Raw genomic sequence first — 16,009 nt, forward strand, 5'->3', positions numbered from 1 at the left:
GCCTTGCAGCGCTAGTCAACATCTGCAAAGATTTTGTATGTTCTCTCTGTGTCTGCGTGGGTTTCCTCCGGGTTCTCCGGTTTCCTCCCACACTCCAAAAAATTACTGGTAGGTTGATTAGACTGTGAGGCCCATTGGGGAGAGGGACCGATATTTTCTGAAAGCAGACACTTGCCCCATTTTCAAAATTGCATCAAAGATTTTATAGACATAGGTGCCTTCATGCAATTTTGATTCAAATTGAAACATTTTATTAAAAATACTTAAAATTTGACTTTGATGGCAAAAAATTTGATCCAAACATGGACATTTGTAGAGTTCACAAATGTGCCCTATTGATATGTTCACATAAATAAATCCACATAATATTACTAACACTGTAATAACTAGAGATCTGCTTTTCAGCTAGACATTTTTAGACAGTCACAACCTGCAAAATATATCAATAAAACAGAATAAAAAGTAAAGGCGCCATAAAACCTATAGAATTTTGAAAGCAGACAACCAGGCAATGCATTTGGCAATTAACATTCAAAATTTCCTCTAAAATATGTACAAATCCAGAATATTTATATAAAGAAAATCTACTTTCCTAAAACAGTAAAATGTGAGATTATACAGACCCCACATGTGTATATTCACCAAAACATACAGCAAAGGGAACTGCAGAAAATTCACACAGATTTATCATTGTCTGTTCCTTACACAATGGTAACCCAAATAAATAACTATATATCCATAAACCGAGCTAATGAGTTAATAAGTCACGTTTAGATGTGCGCCATTGTATTATCCGCACAATAACAGAACCCTCCAAGCTTCATAAGAATGAAAGTGAGAATGTCATAACATAGGAGTAAGTAATGGAGGATAGTGGGAAATACAAACTTTATTCCCGGACATGTGTGTGTTTTTGGTGTTACATATAACTTTATGGACATGTTCTGGTCGCGGTGTAGTCACATTAAGCGAAGAGGATTGAATGGGCCACATTTATCACTTTTGTGCGCCTAAGTGTAGTAGTTGCCTGTATTCTGTCGCACTGTTTTGCCAGAATTATCACAAGCTACAACCATCTGTGATAAGGTAATTTCCTGCCTCTTATTAATCACTTTACTTTAACACAGTTTAGGCGCAATTTTGGCGCAGTTAAGGCGCAATGTTAGATTCGGACACTTACATGTGATCCTGCTACAAGCTCCTCTCTGCTTCTCCCACAGCCCAGAATGAAGATAACACTCACAGCAGCACCCAGGTGTGTGACACCCTGCACCCAGTGACCTCCTCAGCAGTGGCTTCTCCTGGAGGGGATCCCCCCAGTGCTGATCTCCTGCTGCACCCCTGTAATTCTGCACAGTATCCCCCTCAGACACACTGGTGATACTGTGCAGAATTACATGGGGGACACTTGTATGTCGTATCTGCAACATTCTGTAACGTTCTCTTCTCTCTTGCTGTGAGCTCAGTGTTTTGCAGAATATTTAGTAAATAGAAGGTGATGAACTGTAAATAGAGTCTGCAGCTCCTGTCTGCAGAGTATCTCATGTCTGTATTATCTGTACTAGTGTCTGCAGTGTCTGGCTGAGCTTTGCTGCTAGAAATGAGCTGTTCTGCAAAGGGGCTCAGTGCTTTCTTCTCAGTTAACGCCAGCTTCGGGCTGGAGTGTTTTTGCGCCTAAATGAAAAGTCGCAAGTGATGAATATCATTAGGCGCATCAAAACATCTGGATTGGTAAGATAAATGAGGGAAAGCTGCTTATTTTTGCTGCGCAGCTAGTTTGGCATTTAGTCGCAAAAATGGTACAAAAACGGTGCGCCTGAATGAAAAGGCGCAAAAACAACAGAAAAAAACGATTGATACATGTGGCCCAAAGTATGTTCTTAGATTTGCATAGAGAAGGGTTAAAAACATGAATATTAGTTGATATTATCCCTTCTCAAAATGTAGTACTAGTAACATATAAAGTGAATATTTCCATTATCTGTGAGGTGCAGCAGCTCCTGTGTGCAGCAAATGCTCCCTGCAGCTGCCGGCTAAGAATCTGGAGATGGGGGAGACACTTCCGGGGGCTGTATCTCTGGTTCTGTGACTCATAGAAACTCACTTCTTTTTTCCTATGAAAGAAGAGAGTCTCCTCTTTTATATGAATCTAAATTTGTGTTTCTAAAATGTAGGAAAACTGAGATATTTATATATAAAAATGGCACCAGATATTCTCACTTTAAACCTGAATATCTCTGGATCCATAGCACCTAGAAACACAATTCAAGATTCATTTGAAAGAAGAGATTCTACCCTTTCTCCCTGGGGGCCCTGGGCAATTGCCACCTTTGCCTACCCATAGCGCCGGCCCTGCTTAAAGGGACAATAAACCTATCTCAATATACTGTGTAGATGAATGCAATCTATTGTTCTCTGTTATTAGCCATTTTAGGCTTGGGAATAGTCTGATTATTGTGTCCTTCAATCCCTGCCACTATTCCTTCCCATTTCTGAATGATGGTAAATTATTTTAGAATTTCTTGTACTACATGTTATACTTAAATGCTACTGTATTTTATGCTGATATACACCATTTTTTGATTAAAAAATTAATTTTATTTTGAATTATTTACATATTTTTGACATTGCCGTCTTATCTAGTGTGTCCATGTATTCCATATTTAGACTTCGTAGAAGGGTCATTGTAGGTAGAACAACTTCAAGTGCTTCTTTTTTGCCTCCTAGTATAGTATAGTACTAGCTCGCTTTAAAGCAAGTCAATTATGTGATATTGTACATGTTCATGTACCACAACCCTATTAAATCTGCCCCACTGTGTCCCTCCACCAGTGTAAATACACAGATATGAAATCTTTGAGGCCTTGTCTTAAAAAAGGGTTGATCCATAGGAAATTCTAGAGAGCAGCAATGCACATACTATTTATTGCAGCCGTGTAAACAAACTCTCAATGAAAAAAAGTTAATGACCTGTATCTGACAAGAGCCTGCTGGGAATGTTTTAGAGCAGTGAGGATACTTTCACTAAGCACAGAATCTCTTATATTATATACACCCCTGGGCTTCTAACAAAAGGCCCTGCGTGAAGCTCCAACAGGAAATCATAGATTCCAGAGAATTATTTTAAGACAATAATTCTTCAAACACAGTGAGGCACATTTATCATTGTGTCAGAGGTTGCAGGTGACCGGCTCTTTATTTAGTAAATAGCTATGCTACATATGACATTGCAATTATAGACACTTAAAGGCTATGGACACGTTTGGAGGTATTTTCCAATGTAGTGCATTTATTTTTTTTAGCTAAAAATGAATCTTATAGGATTTTTTTTTTTCTAAATTTCACTTTTTCACTTAGTTTCAGCAGTATATCTGTATCACAATACATAGCAAGCTGGAGAATCATTTCCACAATCAAATCCATTAGTGATCATGTCCAATTTTCAGCCCCTCTTGATAATCTAATCTCAGTTTTGATCAAAGCAAAGTCAATCATTTTTTAATTGATCACTATTTAACTTGGATGATAACAGAGAAGAAACGTTAAAAGGAGCTCTTTAGAAGATCTTCTCATGGATGTCATACAGCAGCTTGCTATGTAGTGTAGTACATATGAACTGAAGAAAGCCAAATTATGCTAAATTTATAAGAAGTATACACAAAACTAATTTTCAACTATATAAAACTAATTTCTATACCCTATAAAACACAGGGGAATGAGCTCACTGTGGCTTTTTTTTTTTATAAGTTTGTTCTAAAAATAATTTTGTTTTACCAGGATGAAACAAACATGATATGTCAAACTTTATTAGATCCAATTTGCCAATAGTGAAATGAATGATTTCCGTGTACGTACATGATAGGTTCTTTACGTTTGTTCTTAAGTTGAATTAGTGTGTAAGTCGTATATATATGTTATAATTGTTAATCCAGAAAAAAAAAATTTTGGTCTCAGTGACATCTGGATTTTCACAATTTTTTTCTGTAATGGGAACAAGGATTATCAATAAAGCTTCATTACAGACATAGTGCTGTTCATTGCAGCCCAGGACTGAATTAAAGCATCTAGAGAGCTTAATTAGAGGTCACTTCTGGCAGAGAGGTCCGTCTGTAAATAGGGGTCATCTGTAAGTCGGGTGTCCTTAAGTAGGGGATAGCCTGTATTTAATACTGTGAATAGTGTGTACAAAATAATAATACAGAAGAAAGACCTGAGCAGGAGCATAACCACCATATAATGTAATGCTTAGTAGACAATGGAGTTTGACATATTTTAAGATGAGTTTTGGCTGCATTATGGGGGCTTTTAAGCAAAATCCGAGAGAGGTCCCCTGCTCAGAAGCCTTATCCCATGGCCAGAGTACACTGAAGACCAGCTTCAAAGAGCGCTTCTTCCTTTGGAGGACTTACCCTACCATGCATTACACAATTTCAGATGTGGTGGCGGATCCGGGAAAATGAATACTTACCAGGATAAAACTGATTAACTATGGATTCACAAACCTGAACGTCTTATGGAATAGCAGCTTGAACCTCACTGTACAACCATACAAGCAGGAACATGGTTACTTAAGAGTCACAACCACCACCACCACGAATACAAAGTGCACTCATTCAACTTAAAGAGAACAAGTCAACAGGTTTTACCCCAGTAAACTATTTACCCCCTAAGGCAGGGTATGACATTTCCTTTATAGAATTTCCCCTTCTAATTCAAATGTCACATGTTTACCTATACAAAATCCCCCCCAAAGCCAGGCAAATATGACTATTATCACCTCAATGTCATATGAGATGGTTATTTTTTTTATAGGAAATGGTTTGACATAAAAGAGGGAGTTCTAGAAAGGGCATTTCATACCTTACCTGAGGGGAATAGAGGTTTAGGCTCAATGAGTCTTATATCTATTTTTTTTATCCCAAATACATCACTGTCTAGATCATGTTTATGAGATCAGGGGAAGTTTGACACCTGGAATCCCAGCGTATCAGATGATAGGTCAAAGTTACCACAATCTTGCATGGTCATATGAGCATATCTATAGAGAACATATATAGGAACACAGAATTCTTGGATAGACATTGATCATTGCATTTGTCATTTTGTCTCATACATAACTACAGATTTATAAGCACCACAGTGGCTCAGTGGTTTGTGATGATAACTTGTAGCAAGCGAATTCTAAATATAATTCTGATCATGGATAATGAAAATAATGGATAATAATTTTTGCTTCTTAGTCATCAGCAAAAACCTGTTCGGTTATGGGCCCCATTAGGAACAGGAATATATGTGATTGATATGAATCTGTATCCAACGCTGCAGAATATCTAAACATTATATAAGTAACATGTCATAGGTAACACTTACATGTATAGATATAGATAAAGGAGCTGGAAAACTTCAGTACTCTTGAATAAAACAATACATGCCATTAATGACTTTCCATAGACCTTGATGTTTGCAATGTAGTATGAAGCAAATCTGTTTTTTTCCGCAGAGCTTACAATTAAATTATTTTAACCCAGGTTCAGAGAGATTAAAAGATTTGCCTTAAGGTCATGTAGCTACTGAGTAACTGAAATCCTACCACTTCAAAGGCAGTAAAATCACATTGCCTTAATGAAATATCTTTACCCTATTTACCAAAGGTTAAATGTATCAAAGGGTAAGACACTGAAAACAACATTAGATCAGAGAGCACGCAACAAAAACTGATTTGGAAGATAATCTATCACTTCAAGTTTCATCCCAGTGAAAATATTTAGTTGGTTTGCAAACAATAAGAATTAAAATGGCAAACAGAAGTAAATCTAAGCTAGCGTCATAGTTCATATATCATAAATTCCAGTTGTTTATCTAGGCCCGGTGGATGGATAACAGGTTGCTTACCTATAAAAGTCACCCAACTATCTAATCTGAGTAGGAGGCTTCATGCTCCCCAGACTGATGATGTAGTGGAAAGAAGGCTTGAGCATGTAGAACTTCAAGACTCAAGATATGAAGATAAGTTGTCGACAGAGGTGTCTGGCAATGGCTTATTTGACGCTATCCATTAAAAACACATACCACACTCTTAACCAAACTGAGCATGCATGTGTATGAGTGAATTGCCTGAACAAGCATTTGTCTAAAAGCTACATGTCTGTAGACACCTCATTTAAATTTATGACGTGACAATACTTTATAAATTAAGGCATCTACAGAGTGTTTTATAAAGATACCAGTTCTATAAAGTGATCATTTGGAGGTCCATAATTAGGATGACCACATACCTTTCAGCCAGAGTTGTAGGCTAAAAGTTGTATTCACGTGCTACTGATTTATTGCCACATTTTCCATTTTCTTATTCATCTGAGTGAGACGCGTAGTAAACCATGGAGGTCCTGCTGAAACTACCAGTATGGAAAACATTTTTCACTCTCCATCAACTATGGCAATCGACTAGAATTGTGAAAAACAGTCAGAAAATGAATAGTTTCTAGGGACCTTTCCATTTTTTGATGGTCATGAATATAAACCTACTGGGAATAGATACTATAAAAATAGTAAAAATCCTATAGTGCCATGTATAACAAATAATGGAAAGCAGAACGAAACATATCTGACTCAGACTACTTAAAAAGGGTTTATATAACAATTGATAAGGATGTGTCTCCTCCAGTGTTTATCTAAGTGTCATTGCCTTCCATTACATTGATAATGTAAACAGCGAGTCTGTCCTGGCGTCTTAGCTTTTAACAAATGGGTTAAATTTAGTCTTGTATGTGGCTGGCGGATTTACATAAAGAGTACCAGTTACTGTTGCTTGCACCCGATGACAGAATGAAGGAGTTATGTATCTGTAAGACAGAGGGTTGACATTGCTGTCAGGTTACACACTGAACCAGAGGTAACACTCCAGTTGTTCTGGAACTGAAATCTCAGGTTTTATGAATAACAGAGGGGGTTGGCTGAGGATCTGCTTGGAAATTGCCATCAGCAAAATCAATCCTCAAAAGAAATGTTGCAGTAAAGCAACTGCTTGCCATACTTAGAACTGAGGTGCCAGAAAGGAGCAGGAGGGCAGGAGACACCTATATATATGGATTATCCTGCAGATAATCATTCATGGTAAGAGGTATCATTAAGAAGACTATTTGTGAATTGCTGCACCCATAAACCAGTCTTCATTTGCATAACTATCCAAGAGTACCATAAAACACAAGGTCACAAGCTTTTACTTGTTCTTAAAGTCCCTGACTCGCAGAGAAAAAATTGTGGGAGAATACTTCCATAGGTATTTTACCCCAATATGAGCCATCAGCATTAAATCCATCAAAATTTTACAAAAAAAAAAATACATAATGACATTGGTAATACAGCCTAGTTGTGATAATAGGAAAGAGGAATGCAAAAATAGCTTCAATAAAAATGATTTGTTTTCTTACAAAAATGAAAACTCAGGTTTTTGCCTCACTTGTAGACTGTTGGTGCCAGTGATACCAGCATATGCTTAGTTCACAACCCCTATCTGCAAGGTCAAGATGTATGGTCCTATTTATGGAGGATGGTGAAAGATGGTTGCAAACTTATATGTAAGATTATATAGAAAATGCAAGATTCCTCTCAGTTCTGATAAATGTCTAAGATGGTGACTGAATAAAAGAGCAACAACCTAATCCTTAAGGGGAACCTGTAATCAGCTCCCACTCTTGTAAACCACAAAGTACTTTATATGGCCATTTTCCTTGTTGCTGGCCAAGTCTTTTATAAGCTTCCAATGCTGCCTGCAGCCCAAAAATTGAACTTATATTCTTGTTCAATAATCTAGTCACAAGGGTTGGGTTTTCATCACAACAGTCAAGCATGCACTCCCCGTCATGGCCACCTCATCTCCTAACTACGCCTCCTTATCCTCCTGTACACGCATTGGGACCTCCTGGCTCCTCTTCCACTCCCACGTCTGGACATTGTTTCAATCTAATTCCTCTGCATGCGCAGTTCGTGTCGCGTGCAGTCCACTAGCTGAAAAGTGATGCCGATAATAGAAGCAAAGCAGTAAATGCGCAGTGCGCCGTTTTGCCCTTGGTTCTTAGAGGGCCCCTAGTGGGGATGACCAGCATACTGCGCATGCATGAGACGCTGACCAGAGGGGGAGTGGAAGAGGAGCCAGAAAGCAGGGCCCAATGCGTGTATAGAGAGATAAGAAGGCGAACAAAGGTCCACGTAGTCTGCAGGTTGCATTAAGCCTCAAATATTGGGATCAGGCTGAGGGGAGATAAGTTTGATACACAAGTCTGCATCTTTTTGAGAAGACAGGAGACAGTGAGCTTCTCTACCTCTATCATATCCTACTCCCAGAGTAGCAGAAGTCATAACTTTAAAGGGATTTGCCACACATTTTGAAAAACCTGTGGAGGGTGGGGCAGGGATGCTTAACCTGCTCTAGTTCCTAGCTCCCAAGTCTTCACTAGTACTTCCAGTGTTTGGCAGCTCTGCCCAGTCAAGAGTGATCACGGTACCCACTAATGTCAATCATTGGCCTCTTCACACAGCAGTTGTCACTTGACATCCCAAAATGTGAGGAGCCCACTGATTGACCATAGTGTTTCTAGTACCCCTGAAACACTTCTGGTTCAGCAGATGTGCAGAAGACCAGCAGTACCCTGCCCCAGAATTCCTGAAAAACTCCTTAAAGGGTAAAGAAATTCTCAAATTTCAATCCCCAAGTGATGTTTACACAATAAAGATAATTTTTAACCAGTTACATTACAATTTTACTCAGTTTTATTGCTGTTTTAGCTCCTATCACTCAGTGATGGCCAGTGTAAGATTCCAGGGTGTGGGCGGGGATTCTCTAAACAGACGCTACATGATTCCTCTGTGCTATGAGATGCTGTGTGCAAAGAATGTGCTTAGATTATCAGAGTTAGGTTTATATACACTTTTATTTAGCTTCTGAAAAGTATAGTAGTATCTGACACATAGAAAGAGAAATGAGACAGATTAAAGATGAGAGACGATGATATCCATGAGATGGATATTACAAATGACATTCTGAGCTCTACTATCACAGCCATAACGTACACGGCACTGCTATATGCCTCTCTCACCGGATAAATATCTTATCTGCCGATAGCTTGTTGCTTTACTCTCCTCACAATGTTGTTGTTTGCTGACAGGAAGTCAGTGTGTGTGTCAGTGTGTGTGTCAGTGTGTGTGTCAGTGTGTGTGTCAGTGTGTGTGTGTGTGAGCTTGTCCTGGAATGAATGGGTGCGGGCTACTGCATCAGACAGAAGGAAAATATGTCTGCCAATACTAAACTCGGAAGATCCATGGTCAACCAAAACTGTATACACCAGGACTGATGGAGACAGGTTGGACTTATATCTGTGAGATGCAGTATTTTTGTCAAAAACATTTAATTAGAGAATGTGTTATTTTGTTATCCCGAGTACATTTAAGAAACCTGTCTCATGAGAATAACCCTTTAAAGTAAAAAAATAAGATACACATTTGAGTTCAAATGAAGCACTGGATGTAGGCTTTACTCACCACCTACCAGGAGAAATTCTATGCTAGAATCAGGTAGGTAAGGACTAATACATAAATTAATAACTTTGACAAAAGTTGGTTGCATTTTCCTACATAAACAAAACCATTTACAGATGCTACTTAAAAATATAAAGACATCTCAAGTCTCTTGAGGATTGTTTATTCACTCAAATTCACCCTTAATCTGCACATTGTATCCAACTATGACCATGTTCCTAACACTGTGTCACATGTGCTACACAAAAGACAGGCTTAGTCTTGGCTTCTATACATCTTTTCTCCCAATAGACTTCAATAAGAAAAAAACCTTCAAATTGCTCTCACTATTTAAACAGCGTAATAGGTCATTCAAGCTGAAATACCTAAAGTACCTGCCTATGGCAATCATTTTCACATCATCACACTTATGATCTAGGGGTCAGCCATGTTAATGTGAAAACAAGTGAACTGAGATGCAAATATTAGATTATTCTACTCCCCGTCTACAAACTCATTTCCTTTACTCCTTTATAGCTGCTTTGCCATTGCTTGGTGATCTCCAGATCAGTTTATTACATAACAGAATATAAGCCTGTTCCGCAATTACATCCACATAATGGGGCTGCGGGCTGCACTATCCTCGGATATTCAGACAATTTCTGATTTGCGCTGCATTTAACAGGGGTTTTTGGCGCATGGGATCGGATTTTGCGAATCGGCTCTGGCTTTCATGCGACACAAATTGGGGGGGTGGGCAGTCTGTCAGACGATCCAACTGATTTCGACTGAGCGCGGGATTTAACATTTAAATTGTGTCGCAAGCCATGCACTTACATGCACCGGGAGGAAGAAGGTGAACTCTGGCAGACCTGAGCGGGGAAGCGACACATGCAGGAAATCGGACGCTCGATCTTAGTGAATCGTGGCAGCTGTGCATTCTTGTCGGGGAACGCACAGGGGCGGTTAAATAAATGTGCCCCATTATCTACACTCATAATAAGGACATTGCCTTTTCCTTCATTATCTTATGTACAACTTGTATCCTTGTTTTAGGAATCATGTGAGCTGTGGACTGTAAACATCAGGAGTGACCTTGTTGCAACTTTGCCCTGTCCACAGCCTTTGCACACAAACTTTGTCTTTAGAAATGCGCTAGCTGTTGTTTCGATGGCTAACACACGTCACCATGTATTTCTATAGCCTGTGGTGTGTATGAGCCAACAGCCCGAGCAGTGTCTTCTCCTGTCATCAGCGTGTGAGTGGAACCCAGACACCAATGGTCCATTGTTCACAGCCTGTGAATTTGTGAGCAAGACGCCTTACAGTTACTTAAAGGGGTTATCTGTTAGTTTAAAAAAAATGCCTGCTTTCTACCACAAAGGACACCTCACTTGATCATGGTTGATATTGGTACTGCAGTTGGGCTGTATAGAAATGAATGGAGCTCAGTTGTAATATCAAATAACGATAGTGGATATAGTATATGACTGGGTCCATATATATTTACATATTATTTACTAAAAAGGTCCGTGAAGACCTCACAGACCTTTTTTTGTAAATAACAGTTGTAATATCATGCACCACACATTGTCAGGAGAGGAGCGGTTTTTGCAGGAAAGCAGTGACATTTTTCAACCCCCAGACAACCCTTTTAAATCTTCCCCTTATGATTAACACACAAAATAAAGAATAAATCAAACAACTTTTACTTGTAAAATGCTTTGGCATTAAAACAAGTGTGAACAAGGCCAAAACCAGCATTACTACATGTGTTTATCTACAGATATATCAATTACCGGTATTTTATAATCCAGTGTAAAACTGCTAAAGGTTTAGAAATAGTTGCTTACACTTTATTTTAAAGAGTTGCCATGCTCAGCTTTATGTCCCCATCCTCTCATCATGGCCAATTTCATAAAAATAAAGTATATTGGTGTTCTTAAATTAAATTGCAGAACCAGGGTCAAAACCAAGTAAGAATTGTGTGCACATACAAGCGGATGAAGATGTGGCCCAGGTAAGTCCAAACTCGTCAGCACCTACATGGCATTTATACGATTTCCCTATTATTGTGTGCGTTTTTTCTCTGAATCATAAAACCTTCCATTTCAGACTTAACCAGCAATTACAACTTGCAATGTTAGTTTATTCAGGACTGTAATGCCACCTTTGGAGATACTGCTGGGTAAATACACATACAGCTCACGTTTCACAGTAAAAACATTTAGTCAAACAGTGTATCCTGTAGAAATACAATATACGTTCTATAAATCCCTTATAGCTGTTTACCTTCAGCCCACCATCTATTTTTGTAGGAGTTAATTCACATACCCTCTCCCAGGGTTTTTCAGTCTCCGCTTGTTTGTAAGTGGTTACTAGGCCATATGCCATTAAGCCCTTTCATTTCCTCTCTGCCTTGTTATCTGTTTGGAGGTTGAAAGGCAGAACAGAGTTTTATTGTGTCTACCTTCATAAGCAAAACAGGGACAGACAAAAGAAGGAATGACCCATCTGCAGGCCTGCTCATCAAGATGCCGGCTAATCTGACTGTTCCCATTAAATCTCCAGCTACACAAACACAAACTAAAGCCATCCTGGTACCTATTAGCAGAAGAAACTCGATAACTAGTAGACTGTATACACATGTCACTACTAGACACCTTACTATAGATTATATAGGCAACAAAGACACCATTCACACTAATAAATAAGGCACAGCAGACTCTCTAAATTCTAACTTTGAAATTTCCACTAAAATTGTAGATAACAATATGTCTTAATATCCCAGCCCTAACCACCTTTACCAAAACAACATGGAAAATGGAAGGATTTCAATTTGCTGGATAAAATAGATAAACATTTAGTTACACAGCGCCATCATAGTATGCAGCGCTTTAAAGCTCATGGAAAGTGCTACGGAATATGTTGGCGCTATATAAATAAAGATTATTATTATGGGGTACATGTAGAAACAATATAAGACATTACAGAGCAATAACATTTTAAGATGGAACACTAGGAATGAGGACGCTACCTACAAGAGCTTACAATCTATGAGAAATAACTGAAATATAAATTAACAGATACAAAGCACACACCAACAACTAGATGCACTGTCCTTAAAAGCGACAACAAAAAACACATCCAAAGAATGATTTGAGCCCAAAATTGACCTTTCACTGCCATTCATAACAAGAACATTTATCCCCAACCATAGTTTTTCAGTGACGACCACTAGTGGAGAATAAAAGGCAGAGAGAGTCATGCATAGTTAGGCGTCTCATTAATATCTATATCCCAGGTAACCCCTGTCTTCCTCCACAGCGGGGGAAACTTGCATTGGTTTTAGAATGGCTGCAAAATTCTAAAATACCTGTTGACCTTATCTGTATTACATAAATAATTCTAGATATAAATTAGAGCCATAGGGCAACGATCAAAGCTAGTCCATAGCATTCAATCTAGATAACAATGGATTTCCCCCCCAAGATAATGTAAATCCAGACTGTGCTTTTTAAGAGTTTTGCCACAGCTGGAACAATGACGTTACTTACACTCCATTAGCCTTTTCCCTTTGATGTGCTATGACTACCTGGAGACTGCTCCGACCAAGGTCAAGGCCACCAAAGTAATAAATCCATCCCATTTGTTTTATAGATGCACGGTTTTAAAAGAATGTCCTTTGCCATAAACTAACTTCCTAGCCTTATGTCAGGAAACTACAACACTTCCTTTTACTACTCTCAACAGGTGGGAAAGGGCATTAATGTTCTTAGTCCATCACTGTGCCCCATCATGACATGAGAAGAATACTGATCAAGTGCTGACCAGTAGGGTTGTGCATTACTTATACATCAGACATGCCGGATGGTGAGCTCATATGGAATATTTGAGTGGTAGTGTTTAATATGTTTAATTCACACTAGATTAGGCACCAAACTATAGGGCAATATAATAATAAAAAAAATAATAATATTGATATATAGAACGGAATGATTGAACAATATGAAAGAGAAAAATAAAGGAGAAGATATACCGTAGTTTCGACTAAATATTTACAGTTTGTGTAGATAAAACAAGTTCTAAATTAGAAGGCAAAAAAGAAGTTTAGTAAAAAACGAGAAATATTTATAGGACAGCATAATAGAGTGTAAGAATAACATGAACTGATTACCATCAGCACAGAGACAAAACCAACAATAGGAAGAAAAACATCACAAAGAAATTCTGTTTTAGACAAAACTGTGTGATAAAAACAACACAAGGGTCATACACAGAACCAGCATATAGAAAAACATCTATTCTGTCCTTGAACCTAATGGCATAGACAAAAACAAGCTAATCCTTGTACTTTTGAACAGTATGCTTGTATTCCCATCATATTCATCTGCTCATATATTTATAGACGCACCACAGTATGCACCAGGGAACAATTCATCGCCAACATAATAATAAGATCAATTCTCAGAAAGACCTTCTTACTCATCCTCAAAGATACTGTCTGGCTGTTTTGTGGAAACTAAGTCATCTCAACTTTCCAGAGGAAGGACATTAAATGGCTTGGAGCCACTTTAGAGCAGCTGACAAGCACACAATGACATACAACACCATTGCCTTCGCTTGCAAATATTTACATTTTGTTCTATAGAATAAGAGTTCAGCAAAGATTACAGCAAATCCCCAGCAATAAATCCTATGGGACAAAGGCCTAATGACCTAACCCCCTAGAGCCACAGAGCCCTATTCAACCCGACTAGAAAAGATCCAGATTTTTTTAGATAAGATGCCACATGCCAAGTCTGGGAGATTTCCATTTTAGTGTATACGTCACATACTTACCAAGTCATAATGATTTAGGGGAATAATTGATCATCTCTCTCTCTCTCTCTCTGCTGACATCTAGTAGTAAATAAAGGCAGTGAAGCGCGAGAATAAAGTGTGCAACCCCTGCCAGGACCCTCACCTATATCAATGAGTAGGTCCCCACCTAACACAGGACTAAAATATTCCCAAATTAAACAATATGAAGATCATTAGAAAAGTAGCCAGGCATCCACCTCACATGTACACAAGAAAGCAAATCTAAGCCCTCACAGTTAATCCAGCGAGTTCAGAAGAGAAAGATGTTTCCATTAATTATACACAGATGGGTAACGATTAAGATAAAGTAACTAGTTTAAACCAGCATTCATAAGAAGAAGATAGCTGGGAGGAAAATCCACCATCTGCTGTACCATACACTTAAAATCGAAAAAAATTGAGAAATATTACACATTCTAAATCCAGACCTGAAAATATTTACCATAAATCTTCTTTTTCCTGCTTAACTGCCTTTGATCCAGGAAAAATAAAAGTCTTTGTAGGACTCTAAAACTCAATCCAAGCCATGAGGTCTTCAGAAATATTCCTTTAATCTTCCAGGGATGGGAATCAGCATACAAAGAGTTGAAATGAAATTGTGTCTTTAAGAACCATCAATTGTCTTAAGTGTCATGTAGTGTTTCTGCATTGGCTTGAAGTTGGGACCATTAATCCAAGTGTCAAATAAACCATAAATAGGAAGAAGAAGAATAGGGATCTGCTGGCTTCCAGGACAGTACAGCTGACACTCTAAATCTTGCCAGAACAGGGATCCGAGGAAAGCCTCCGTGTCTTATTAATCTGGATTTTTTTTTCTTCTTAGCAGAGAAAATTCAATTTCTTTTGGAGCCTCGGGGGCAGCGTTTTCATATCAGGATGACAGCAGAAAATCAGGAAAACAATAGAAATATGGATTTAAATATTAACAGGCAAGAAGGGGAAATGTCTTTGTTATCATGATTGGTGTAAACTCCACTCGGAGGACAGGAGGCAGGATCAGCGCAGACACATCCACTGCTGCAGATAATAAATATTACCGAGAGAAGTGCAAAATGTGCTGCAGGAGGAGAGTATGCACCACGCAACATCCACTAAATCCCCTGCTGGATCCGCTCCTGGGTGGCTGGCAGCAGCTGACATCCGCGGCACATGCGGGTGTGCCAGGGTCCCCACCAGGCACAGCCGGGGCATACAGGGAAGCGGAGGGCAGCACCGGTCGTGCACGGAGTGATGGATGAGCCGGGTGGATGTTCGCCCATGCAGCAGCCTCCTGGACACTGCCTCCTCTCTGCTGCTCTGCACGTCAGGAACTGACAGGGAACCAGAACGATGCTCCTGCCTCTCCTCCGGACGACACGCCCCTGGCACGCCCATCCCAGAGCAATGGCCAATTGGAAATGATATGAGGCTGTGGGCGGGTCAGTGGTGGAAGGGGGGGGGGGGGGTGAGAAGTGTCTCAGCACTGGGAACTCATTCTGCTTTGATGCTGAACTGCTGTACAGTACTTATGTACATAACACACATATAATACACAGTATATACACTACACACATATAATACACTGTATATACACTACACACATAATACACAGTATATACACTGCACACATATAATACACAGTATATACACTACA

The 16,009-nt window shown here is 39.0% G+C and overlaps 1 protein-coding gene across 1 annotated transcript in view; it reads right to left on the reverse strand.

Annotated features, from left to right (window-relative positions):
* The window catches only part of FAM222A (family with sequence similarity 222 member A), a 67,353-nt gene extending 51,677 nt beyond the window's left edge, over nt 1-15,676 (reverse strand). Inside the window, exon 1 of the mRNA XM_072147328.1 lies at nt 14,819-15,676. The gene's annotated coding sequence lies outside the window, so the exon portion shown is untranslated. The remainder of the gene's footprint in view (nt 1-14,818) is intronic.
* Between the last annotated feature and the right edge of the window lie 333 nt (nt 15,677-16,009).

This window comes from Engystomops pustulosus, chromosome 1 (assembly GCF_040894005.1).
Source record: "Engystomops pustulosus chromosome 1, aEngPut4.maternal, whole genome shotgun sequence".
Lineage (NCBI taxonomy): Eukaryota > Metazoa > Chordata > Amphibia > Anura > Leptodactylidae > Engystomops > Engystomops pustulosus.